General features: G+C 45.6%; 1 protein-coding gene across 2 annotated transcripts in view; it reads left to right on the top strand.

Moving 5' to 3' along the window:
- zc3h18 (zinc finger CCCH-type containing 18) overlaps nucleotides 1-13,593 on the top strand; it is a 203,110-nt gene that overhangs the window by 78,688 nt on the left and 110,829 nt on the right. The window lies entirely within an intron of this gene.

Raw genomic sequence — 13,593 nt, 5'->3', positions numbered from 1 at the left:
CTAATAATGAAGGCTGCTGAAACCCAATGCAAATTGTCTAAGAATTACAGCAGCATTTGCTGAAAATGCAAATAACACTTATTTAAACAGAAAGAGCAATTGTACGCTGAATACGTACACCAGCATGCATAGATACTTTCAACACAAATAGTAAAAAGGATGCATCTAATTAGTTACCAGGAACAAAGCTGTTGATTTTTAAATAAATATACTGGAAAAGCTCAGCAGGTCTGAAAGCATCTGTGGAGAGAGAAACAGAGTTAATTTTTTCAAGTCCGTATGATGTTTCATACAGGCTCAAAACGTTAATTCTGTTTCTCTCTCCAAAGATGCTGCCAGAGCTGCTGAGTTTTTCCAGCATTTTCTCTTTTTATCTCAGATTTCCAGCATCCGCAGTATTTTGCTTTAATTTTAGTGTTGATTTTTTAAAACTGCAAATACTACAATATTAAATAGAAAATGTTGGCAATGCATACCAAATATCTATGGCTCAGTGGTGACACTTGCGCCTTTCAATCAGCAGGTCGCCACCTCAAAGCCAACTCCAGGACTTGGACGCCTTTTTAAAATTTATTGAAGGGTTGTGGGCTTCGTTGTTGGGGCCAGCATTTATTGCCCATCCCTAATTGCCCTTGAGAAGGTGGTGGTGAGCTGACTTGAACCGCTGCAGTCCATGTGATGTAGGTACACCCACAGTGCTGTTAGGGAGGGAATTCCAGGATTTTGACCCAGCAACAGCGAAGGAACGGCGATATATTTCCAAGTCAGGATGGTGTGCGGCTTGGAGGGGAACTTCCAGGTGGTGGTGTTCCCGTGTATTTGCTGCCCTTGTCCTTCTAGATGGTATTGGTTGTGGGTTTGGAAGGTGCTGTCTAAGGAGCCTTGGTGAGTTTCTGCAATGCATCTTGTAGATGGCACAGATTATTGCCACTGTGTGTCGGTGGTGGAGGGAGTGAATGTTCGTGGAAGGGGTGCCAATCAAGCAGGTTTCTTTGTCCTGGATGGTATCAAGCTTCTCAAGTGTTGTGGGAGCTGCACTCATCCAGGCAAGTGGAGAGTATTCCATCACACTCCTGACTTGTGCCTTGTAGATGGTGGACAGGCTTTGGGGAGTCAGGAGGTGAGTTACTCGCCACAGGATCCTAGCCTCTAACCTGCTCTTGTAGCCACAGTATTTATATGGCCAGTCTAATTCAGTTTCTGGTCAATGGTAACCTCCAGGATGTTGATAGTGGAGGATTCAGTGATGGTAATACTATTGAATGTTATGGGGCGATGGTTAGATTCTTTCTTGTTGGAGATGGTCATTGCCTGGCACTTGTGTAACGCAAATGTTACTTGCCACTTGTCAGCCCAAGCCTGGACTACATCAGTTTTTGAGGAGTCTTGAATGGTGCTGAACATTGTGCAATCATCAGTGAACATCCCCACTTCTGACCTCATGATGGAGGGAAGGTCATTGGCAAAGCAGCTGAAGATGGTTGGGCCGAGGACACTACCCTGAGGAACTCCTGCAGTGATGTCTTGGAGCTGAGATGACTGACCTCCAACAACCACAACCACCTTCCTTTGTGCTAGGTATGACTCCAACCAGTGGAGAGTATTCCCCCTGATTCCCATTGGCTCCTTGATGCCACACTCGGTCAAATGCTGCCTTGATGTCAAGGGCAGTCACCCTCACCTCACCTCGGGAGTTCAGCTCTTTTGTCCATGTTTGAACCAAGGCTGTAATGAGGTCAGGAGCTGAAAGGCCCTGCCGGAACCCAAACTGGGCGTCAGTGAGCAGGTTATTGGTAAGCAAGTGCCACTTAATAGCACTGTTGAAGACCCTTTCCATCACTTTACTGATGATCGAGAGTAGACTGATGGGGCGGTAATTGGCTGGGTTGGATTTATCCTGCTTTTTGTGTGCAGGACATACCTGGGCAATTTTCCACATAGCCGATGCCAGTGTTGTAGCTGTACTGGAACAGCTTGGCTACGGGCACAGCATGTTCTGGAGCACAAGTCTTTAGTACTACTGCCGGAATATTGCCAGGGCCCATAGCACTTGCACTATCCAGTGCCTTCAGCCATTTCTTCATATCACATGGGGTGAATTGAATTGGCTGAAGACTGGCATCTGTGATGCTGGGGACCTCAGTAGGAGGCTGAGATGGATCACCCGCTCGCTACAATCTTTAGCCAGAAATACCAAGTGCTTCAGTCTTATCTTTTGCTCTGATGTGCTGGGCTCCCCCATCATTGAGGATGGGGATATTTGTGGAGCCTCTTCCTCCAGTGAGTTGTTTCATTGGCCATCACCATCCACGGATGGATGTGGCAGGACTGAGCTTAGACCTGATCCATTGGTTGTGGAATCCCTTAGCTCTGTCTGTCACTTGCTGCTAATGCTGTTTGGCACGCAGTAGTCCTGTGTTGTAGCTTCACCAGGTTGCCACCTCATTTTTAGGTATGCCTGGTGCTGCTCCTGGCATGCCCTCCTGCACTCTTCATTGAACCAGGGTTGATCCCCTGGCTTGATAATAATGGTAGCGTGGGGACATACCGGGCCATGAGATTGCAGATTGTGGTTGAGTATAATTCTGCTGCTGCTGATGGCCCACAGTATGTCATGATTGCCCAGGCTTGAGTTGCTAGATCTGTTTGAAATCTGTCCCGTTTAGCATGGTAGTAGTGCCACACAATACGATGGAGGGTATCCTCAATGTGAAGACGGGACTTCGTCTCCACAATGACTGAGGTGCTCAGTCCTACTGGTGTTGTCATGGACAGATGCATCTGTGGCAGATAGAATGGTAAGGATGAGGTCAAATCTGTTTTTCCCTCTTATTGGTTCCCTGACCAGGCCCTATGCCATATCTGGACAGCAACATCCAAAAGACTTGGAACTGACGAGCACCGCCAACAACAATCCTATGTACAAATGCCTTGAACTAACAGCGGCACATTCTATTGACGTATGACTCCTGGTTTCAATTCCAAGTTTAGAAATAGCAAAACATTCCAGTAAATTGGCGGCACCCAATGTATCTGCAATAATGTGCTTTTTCTATCCATACAAGTGGGCTTTGTTGACATAAAAATTGCAATGTGAATTGAAAAATATTTTTACATTTTAAATTGAAACTAATCACACTTACAAATGCCCAGCATGGAGAAAATACAGTGCATTCTCTCTCTCACGCTTATTCTCTCTCTCTCGGGCCCACACTAGCTCTCTCTCGCCCCCTCTCCCGCCCTCCCTCTCCCGCCCTCCCTCTCCCGCCCTCCCTCTCCCGCCCTCCCTCTCCCGCCCTCCCTCTCCCGCCCTCCCTCTCCCGCCCTCCCTCTCCCGCCCTCCCTCTCCCGCCCTCCCTCTCCCGCCCTCCCTCTCCCGCCCCCTCTCCCACCCCCGCCCTCCCTCTCTCGCCCTCCCTCTCTCGCCCTCCCTCTCCCGCCCTCCCTCTCCCGCCCTCCCTCTCCCGCCCTCCCTCTCCCGCCCTCCCTCTCCCGCCCTCCCTCTCCCGCCCTCCCTCTCCCGCCCTCCCTCTCCCGCCCTCCCTCTCCCGCCCTCCCTCTCTCGCCCCCCTCCCCCGCCCTCCTTCTCCCGCCTTCCCTCCAGGAAGGGTAAAGCACCACAGAGGATGTAATTTATAACTTTGATGAAGGCTGTTTCAGTGCTGGAGCAGGTGTGAAAACTTGATTGGAAAAATTTAAACACAGAGTTGTGGGAAAAATGGGCACACCCTCAGGACAATGGGATCCATATACACACACATTGTGTTTGTCATACTCCCTTAAACACACACCTGTGACCAAGCCCTTCCTAAGACCTGCTGCTTTGGATTGGTATTCATTCTTTACCCTGCACCTCTATGTAACAAGGTGGGAGATTTTTCTAATTTAAGAGGGTATGGGTGAAAGCTGTTGTTGATCTCTGTGGGGAAGAAAGTTCACAAAGAATAAGATTGAAAATTGTTTGCATGTTAGGTCATGTTTTTCATAAAGTTGAAAGATCGTGTTTTCAGTCCTGTGTCTAGTGGATGATTTTCTCAAAGATCCATTTGTGGAATGCATTTAAATAGAGCAGATCATGTTACCAAGATTGAATGGGTTGGAAAAATAGCACCATTGAGCTATAAATAGAAAGGCTATTTTAAGCTATGATCTAATTATGCAAAAGAAATTAAAAATAAACTGAGTGGGAAAGATCTTTATGTGCATGGCTAGTTGAGTTAGATTAGGACATTGGAGAGTTCCCAGGAATTCCCCTGTGAATACTGAGGCTCTGGCTCCTGTTGCAATTTGAAACCTAATTTAAGTAGGCACACTAGACCTAATCTTAGTAGGAGGTGATTGTGAGCATGTTATATTATCCTATCATAACTTTCTTGAACTGTCTGCAACCTTTGAGATTAGTGACCACACCATCCTCCTTCAAAAGCTTTTCTCCATTTTGCAGCAGGGTGGAACTACCCATGCCTGATTCATTCCAAACTATCCAGTTGTAGACAGAGAATCGCCTGTAGTGGCTTCTCTTTCTGCTCCTTCACCATTAGCTTTGGAATCCCCAAAGAATCTATCCTTGACCTCTTTCTCTCATCCTTCCCCCTTTTCTCATGTACTAGTTTTACCTTCACCTGGAACACCCAGCTCTACCTCAGATCTACTGATCCTTCCACTGTCTCTGATTTGTCATGCTGCTTGTCTGACATTCACTATTGGATAAGCAGAATTTTTCTCCTGTTATATTAAGATCACCAAAGCCATTGTGTTCAGTTCCTATTTCAAACTCTGTTCCATAGCCACCAACTCCATCCTGCTCCCCCAGTTACTGAGTCCATTTGCAACAAAAACAAAAAATGCTGGAAAAACTCAGCAGGTCTGACAGCATCTGTGGAGAGAAAGACAGAGTTAATTTTTGAGGCCGTATGACTCTTCTTCAGAGCCGTCCATTTGTAACCTTGGTGCCCTATTTGACCCTGACCTGAACTTCTGACCCCACATCCTCTCCACTACTAAAACCACCTGCTTCCATTTAGTAACATTGCCTGACTCCGCTCCTGCCTCAACATATCTGCAGCTGAAATCCTCATCTGCGCCTTTGGTGCCTGTAGACTCCAATGGGGTCTCCTGACAGCATCCTACCTCTGTAAACTTGAGCTCACCCAAAACTGCTGCCCATATCACTAGCTCACACCTATTCCTGTTCACTAGCATCTCTTAAAATCATCCTTGATTTTAAATAACTTTGAGGTTTTGCCCCTCCCTAATTCTGTACCCAGCAACCCTCTGAGAGTTTGCAAATCCCTGATTTTCACCGCTCCACCATTGGTGGCTCTCAGGCTTTCAGCTGCCTAAACCCTAAACTCTGAAAATCCCTCCCGAAGCCTCGTCATCCCTCTCCATTGCTTTCCTTCTTTAAGACACTTCTTAAAATCCACCTGTTTTCTAATAACTCCTTAAGTGACCCAGTATCATACTTTGTTTAACCACTGCTGTGAAATGCATTGGGATGTTTTGCTATGGTAAAAGCACTATGTAAATACAAGCTGTTGTTGAGATCTTACAGCTTAGTTTGAAGCTTGCTTTGTACAGTGTGTAAACTGGCAGATCCTCTCTTGAACCACTTCATTCTTTTTATCTATTTATACTCTTGTTCCTCCATCCTCCTCCCCTCGCATGTACCAGCTCCACTTCTCAGTTGTCTCCTTTGATCTAAACCTATCCTTTTATTTTCAAGAAAATTTGCACCTCAGTATGTCTGCTATATATATACACAAAGATGTGTAGCTGTTTAAAAGGTTTAAACTTGTGAGTTGAAAGTAAATAAATAGTCAACAGATCCAACTAAACATAAGAGATAGGTTTACTCTTGCCCCTAAGACCTGTCAAGCCTGATCTGCCGGTCAACCTGATCTTTGGCTGATCTGGCTGACCTTCAGCTTCAACTCCACTTTCTTGCCCGCTGCTCATATCCCGTGATTCCCTGTGAGACTAAAAACCTGTCCCTCTCGACCTTAAATATTTTCAATAATGGAGCATCCACAACCGCTTGGGGTAGAGAATTCCAAAGATTCACAACCCTTTGAGTGAGGTAATTTTTCTTCATCTCAGCCTTAAATGTCACCCCCTTACCCAGGGACCAATCTAGTGAACTTCGGCTGTAATGCCTCCAGTGCAAATATATCCTTCCCTAAATATGGAGACCAAAAATGCACACAGTATTCCACATTTGGTCTCCCAAAAGCCCTGTATAATTGTAGCAAGGCTTCTTTATTCTTGTGCTCCAAACCCCTTGCAATAAAGACCAACCTGCCATCTGCCTTTCTAATTACTTGCTGTACCTGCATTCTAACTTTGTACTCCTTGTACAAGTACACCTAAATCCCTCTGAAGATCAAGATTCGAAAGTTTCACGCCTTTTTAAAAAAAAATTTTGCTTCTCCATTCTTACGACCAAACTGAAAGGCCTCACGCTTCCCCACATTACACTCCATCTGCTACCTTGTTGCCAGCTCACTTAACCTGGCTATATCACTGTCAGCAAATTTAGATACATTACTTTCTGTCTCTAAGTCATTAATATAGATTGTAAATAGCTGAGGCCCCAGCACTGATCCTTGTTGCACTCCACTAGTCACAGCCTGCCAACTTAAAAATGCCCTATTTATCCCTATCCTGCTTTCTGTCTGTTCACCAGTCCTCTAACCAGCTCAATATATTACCCCAACTCCATGAGCCCTTACCTGGCGTATAAACTTGTGTGTCACCTTGTTGAGTACCTTTTGGAAATTCAGGTGTACTACATCCACTGGTACCCCTTTATCCTACTTCTAATATCAAAAAACGTTAATAAATTTGTCAAACACAATTTTCCTTTTGTGAAACCATGTTCAAAGAATTACAGAATGGTTACAACACAGGAAGCCATCCTGCGTGTCGTGTCTGTTGCTGTCTGAAGGAGCAGTTCACCTAGTACTCTCTCCCCCGTAGCCCTGCACATTCTTCCTTTTCAGATAACCCAATTCCCTCTTCAATGCCTCAATTGAACCTGCCTCCACCACACTCTCAAGACAATGCATTCCAGAATTACTTGCTGCATGAAAAAGCATTTCCTCATATTGCCATTGCTTCTTTTGCCAATTATGTTAAATCCATTTCCACCAATGGGAGCAGTTTTTTCCTATCTACTCTGTCCAAACCCCTCATTATTTTGAATACCTCTATCAAACCTCCCTTCATCCTGCTCTTCCCCAAGGAAAACAGCCCCAGCTTCACCAGCCTATCTACGTAACTGAAGTTCCTCATCCCAGGAACCATTCTCATGAATCTTTTCTGCACTCTCTCTAATGTCTTCACATCCATCCTAAAGTGTGGCGCCCAGAACTGGACACAATACAGCAGTTGAGGCTGAACCAATGTTCTATACAAGTTTAACATGCCTTGCTCACTTTTGTGCCCTATGCCTCTGTTGATAAAGCCTAGGATACTCGTATGCTTTATGACCCGCTCCCTCAACCTGTCTCGCAACCTTCAATTAATTATGCATGTATACACCCTTTGTTCCTGCACCCCCTTTAGAATTGTACCTTTTATATATTGTCTGTCCATGCTCTTCCTGCCAAAATGAATCAACCCATTCATCCATTCCACCAACCTGTCTTCTGCCCTTTTGAAGTTCTACACTATCCTCCTCACAGTTCACAGTACTTCCAAGTTTTGTGTCATCCACAAGTTCAAAAAGGTTGGAAAAAATCTCAAAACAAGCACAAGATGATTAATAGCAATATCTCTACAGACACATGCAAATTCAGAAAGATAAAACAACTTACAATGTCTGTCTTGTACTCCAATATCCAGGCTAAGTGTGCGGTACATGTGAATCAACTGGTGAGCTGTGGTCAGACCCCACACTCAAAAATAAATGACAGATTGCATGGATTTCTCAACAACCCACCAAAGTGTTAGTCACATTGTGAGCCAACCAGTCTCACTGATACTTTATCTTTCTCATGAGGGTTTCCAATCTCCACATTTGAAAAATTCGCCTTGGAATTCTGTCCATACGTTGCTCGCACTCGGATGGCTTCAACAAGGATCCATCTCCAGGGTTTCAATCTCTCCTTTGGAGATTCCTTTCCCCTGGATCTCCAAGTACAAATTTAGATCTTTGACCATGCCAAGCAGAACACCACTGCTCCAAAATAGCCGCATTAAGGAGTTACCAACCTTTGGCTGCCTCCTCTGATCGTCAAGGTTTCTCTCAAGCCCGCTTCACTTCAAGTCTGCTCGCAACTCTCCCTTTAACTTGGAGCCTGTTGCTTTGCTTCTTTCTTTAACCTGACTTCTTGGGACGTTTGTCTGATCCCTGTCTTTGCCTCTTATCTGGGAATTTCTTCTGGGACCTCTCCTTGACCCCCCTCCCGGTGTCCTGTTCCCACGAATACCACCCCTCTAATGGCACTAGTGTTCAGGTCACCTGACCTCCAGTTTCAAGCCGTTTCACTTCTTTGCTTCCCTTTCTTTTGCACATGTACGCGGGGCCGGTTCCCAGCCTAAAGACATGAAAATGGATGAACTGCTGGGAGCTGGAGTTCCTGAACTGCAACTGCTAATTCAAACCAAGATAAGTATCAGATTTCATTACACCAACCCCAGGAAAACTCCACTACAAACCTTTCTCCAGTCTGAAGACCATTGATTAACCACTGCTTCCTGTTTCCTGTCACTCAGCCAATTTCATATCCATGTTGCTACTGTCCCTTTTATTCCATGAGCTCTAACTTTGCACACAAGTCTATTGTGCGACACTTTATCAAATGCCTTTTGGAAGTTCATGTACGCCATTGTTGTCAGTCCTTCGATTCGAGGGTGACATCTACTCAGGGTTGTGAGTTTCTGTCATGGGTTGTCTTGTGACTGAACAAGCTGACTCTTGACCTGCAAATCTTTGGTGCACTGGGGCAGGACATCCCACGAGCCAGTGGGATCCGGAGTGCAGAATTTACTTCCTTTTCTTCCCTTCCCTGCTGCCACTTCACCTCATCACTAAGACATTGTGATTCAAAGTATGATGCAAATTGATGGACAAGTTGTTGCCATTTTGATCAATTGATAGCAAGATCCTCCCATTCATTAATGTCAATACTGTCATCCTTCAGGGTGAACTTCAGAGTGCCTTCTAAGTTTTTTCTTTGTCCTTCCCTAGCGGGGAGACGGTTTTTGATCATCCGGACAGTGTGTCCAGTTCATCAAAGTTCCTTTTGCTGGAGTGTTGCCTGAGTGCTTGCGGAGCTGGCTTCAAGAAGGACACTGGCGTTTTATTCGACAGTCCTCCCATTGAATCTGGGGGACATGGCAGAAGCACTGCTGATGGAATTTCTCCAGCACTGTTATGTGTCGCTGATGCACGGTCGAAGTCTCAGTGCAGTGCAGAGTGTGGTGACGACAACAGCTCTGTACACTCGGACTTTTGTTGACTTGCGGAGGTCTTAGTTGTCAAACGCTCACTGCTGTAGTTTGTGGAAGACTTTTTACTTATTCTTTCACAGGATGTGGGCATCGCTGGCTAGCCCAGCATTTATTGCCCATCCTTAATTGCCCTTGAAAAGGTAGTGGTGAGCTGACTTTTCGAATCGCTGCAGCCCATGTGGTGCAGGTACACCACCAGTGTTGTTGAGGAGGGAGCTCCAGGATTTTGACTCAGCAACAGATAAGGAACAGCAATATATTTCCAAGTCAGGATGGCATGTGGCTTGGAGGGGAACTTGCAGGTGGTACTGTTCCCATCTATCGGCTGTCCTTGCCCTTCTGGGTGGAAGAGGTCACTGGTTTGGAAGGTGCTGTCTAAGGAGCCTTGGTGAGTTCCTGTAGTGCATCTTGTAGATGGTACACACTGCTGCCACTGTTCATTGGTGGTGGAGGGAATGAATGGTGGTGGATGGGGTGCCAGTCTAACAGGCTGCTTTGTCCTGGACGGTGTCAAGCTTCTTGAGTGTTGTGGGAGCTGCACTCATCCAGGCAAGTGGGGAATATTCCATCACACTCCTGACTTGTGCCTTGTAGATGGTGGACAGTATTTGAGGAGTCAGGAGGTGATCTGCCCTCCACAGAATTCCCAGCTTCTGACCTGCTCTCGTAGCCACAGTATTTTTATGGCTAGTCCAGTTTAGTTTCTGGTCAATGGTAACCCCCAGGATGTTGATAGTGGGGGATTCAGTGACGGTAATGCCATTGAATGTCAAGGGGTGATGGTTAGATTCTGTCTTGTTGGAAATGGTCATTGCCTGGCACTTGTATGGCATGAATGTTTCTTGCCACTTATCAGCCCAAACCTGAATGTCACTTATGCACAGTCCAGTATTCACTGCAGTACATGAATGTGGTGACAACAACAGCTCTGTACACCAGGTCTTGCTGCATATGGGCACAGATTGCTTCGGTATCTCAGGAGTCGGGAGTGATGCTGAACATTTTGCACTCATGAGTGAACATCCCCACTTCTGACCTTATGATGGAGTGAAGGTCGTTGATGAAGCAGCTGAAGATGATTGGGCCGAGGACATGACCCTGAGGAACTCCGGCAGTGATATCCTGGAACTGAGGTGATTGACCTCCAACAACGACAATCATCTTCCTTTGTGCTAGGTACAACTCCAAGCAATGAGGTTTTCTCCCTGATTCTCATTGACTCCAGTTTATGAGGGCTCCGTAGGTGCCGTTTGATAGCACTGACGCAACACTTTCCATCCCTTCGCTGATGATCGAGAGTAGGTTGATGGGACGGTAATTGGTTGGGTTGGATTTTTCCTGCTTTTGGTGAACAGAACATATCTGGGCAATTTACCAAATTACTGGGTAGATGCTAGTGTCGTAGTTGTAGTAGACCTGCTTGGCTAAGGGCGCAGCTAGTTCTGGAGTCTTCAGTACTATTGCTGGGATGTTGCCAGGGCCCAGAGCCTTTACAGTATCCAGTGCCTACAGCTGTTTATTGATATCATGTGGAGTAAATCGAATTACCTAAGAAATAGGAGCAGGAGCAGGCCATTCGGCCCCTCAAACCTGCCCCGCCATTCAGTAGGATCATGGCTCCTCAACTTCTCTTGTATGCCAATCCTCGTTGCCCTCAACTCCCCAACATTTCAAAAACCTATCTCCCACCTATTTTTGTATAATCAGCAAATTTGGTTACATTACACTCTGTCCCTTCCTCCAAGTCATTAATATAGATCGTAAATAATTTAGGCGCTCGGACTGATCCTTATGGCACTCCGCTAGTTACGTCTTTCCAACCTGAAAAAGACTCATTAATCCTGACTCTGTCTCCTGTGTACTAACCAATTCTCAACCCATGCTGATACATTACCCCCAATACCATGAGCTCCTATCTTGTACAATAACCTTTTATGTGGCACCTTATGAAATGCCTTTTGGAAACCCAAACACACTGCATCTACCGGTTCCCATTTATCAACTCTGCTTGTTATATTCTCAAAGGACTCTAGCAAATTTGTCAAACATGAGTTCCCTTTCACAAAACCATGTTGACTCTGTTTGATTGCATTAAGCCTTTCTAAATGTGTTGCTATTTCTTCCTTAATAATGGACTCTAGCATTTCCCCAATGACAGATGTTCGACTGACTGGCCTACAGTTTCCTGCTTTTTATCTCCCTCCCTTCTTGAGCAGGGTCGTCACATTAGCGGTTTTCCAATCCGCTGGGACCTTCCCGGAATCCAATGAGCTCTGGAATATTTCCACCAATGCCTCCACTATCTCTGCAGCCACTTCCTTTAAAACCCTTGGATGCAGGTCATCAGGTCCTGGCAACTTGTCTGCCTTTAATCTCATTAGTTTGTCAAATATTTTATCCCTCGTGATAGAGACTGTTACAAGATCTTTCCTCCCATTAGCTCCTTGCTTATTTGATATCTTTGGGATGTTTATAGTGTCCTCCACCGTGAAGACAAATGCAAAATATTGGTTTAAATTATCTGCCATTTCCCTGTTCCCCGTTATCAATTCTCCAGTCGCATCCTCCAAGGTCCCTACGCTCACTTTAGCCCCTCTCTCTTTTTATATACCAGTAGAAGCTCTTGCTGTTTGTTTTTACATTTGTCAATTTACTTTGATAATCAATTTTTTCCCTCTTTATTAGCTTTTTAGCCATCTTCTGCTGGTTCCTAAAAGATTCCCAATCCTCTGGCCTACCACTAGCTTTCACCACTTTGTATGCCTTAGTTTTGGATTGGATACTCTCCGTGACCTCCTTTGTTAACCATGGGTGGTTCATCCTTCTCATTGAGTCCTTCTTTTTGACCAGGATAAATTTTTGCTGAGCCTTATGAAATATATGCTTAAATGTCTGCCACTGCTTATCCACTGACCTTCCCCTTAGTCTATTTTCCCAGCCCGCTTTAGACAAGTCTTTCTTCATACCTCTGTAATTGCTTTTATTTAAGTTGAGGACACTGGTTTGAGGCTCGAGTTGATCGCCCTCAAACTGAATTTGAAATTCCACCATGTTGTGATCGCTACTCCCTAGAGGATCCTTAACTACGACATCTCTTATCGTCCCATCTCATTACATGTTACTGGACCTAAAATAGCTTGTTCCCGGGTAGTTTCTGCAAAGTATTGTTCTAAGAAACAGTCCCTGATGCACCCAACAAATTCATCTTCCATGTTACCCCTGCCAGTCTGATTTGTCCAGTCGATACGCAGATTAAAATCACCCATGACAATTGTAGCACCCTTCTTACACGCTGCCATTACTTCCTGATTTATACTTTGTCCTACAGTGAGGCAACTCTTCGGGGGCTTATAGACGACTCCCACTCTTGACTGCTTCCCCTTGCTATTCCTTATTTCCACCCAAACTAGTTCCACATCACGACCTATTGCACCTATATCACTACTCACCACCCCACTGATACATTCCTTTATTAACAAAGCTACCCCACCTCCTTTTCCTTTTTGCCTGTTTTTCCAGAACATCGAATACCCTTGAATATTGAGTTCCCAGTCTTGGTCACCCTGCAACCACGTCTCTGTAATAACTATCAAGTCATATTCATTTATTTCTATTTGTGCCGTCAACTCATCTCCTCTAGGTGCTGCTAACTGCCTGTCCCAGGGTCCTCCTCTCTCACTCTTCTCTAGGTGTTGCTGACTGCCTGTCTGTCCCAGGGTGGTCCTCTCTCACACTCCTCTAGGTGCTGCTGACTGCCTGTCCCAAGGTCCTTCTCTCGCACTCTCCTCTAGGTGCTGCACACTGCCTGTCCCAAGATCCTTCTCTCGCACTCTCCTCTAGGTGCTGCTGACTGCCTGTCCCAGGGTGGTCCTCTCACACTCTCCCCTCTGGCTGAAGACTGGCATATGTGATGCCGGGGACTTCAGGAGGAGGTGAAGATGAATCATCCATTTGCACTTCTGACTGAAGATTGTTCTGAATGTCTTTAGCATTGATGTGCTGGGTTCCCCCACAATTGATTTAATTGTCCACCACCATTCACAACTGGATGTGGCAGGAATGCAGAGCTTAGATCTGATTCGTTGGTTGTGGGGTATGAACATACCAATTCAGAGCAGGAGTAGGCCACTCGGCCCC

Source organism: Cetorhinus maximus, chromosome 6, assembly GCF_964194155.1.
Source record: "Cetorhinus maximus chromosome 6, sCetMax3.hap1.1, whole genome shotgun sequence".
NCBI classification, from domain to species: domain Eukaryota; kingdom Metazoa; phylum Chordata; class Chondrichthyes; order Lamniformes; family Cetorhinidae; genus Cetorhinus; species Cetorhinus maximus.
Note: the sequence above shows the minus strand (reverse complement) of the source record. Positions and strands in the feature narration are given on the sequence as shown.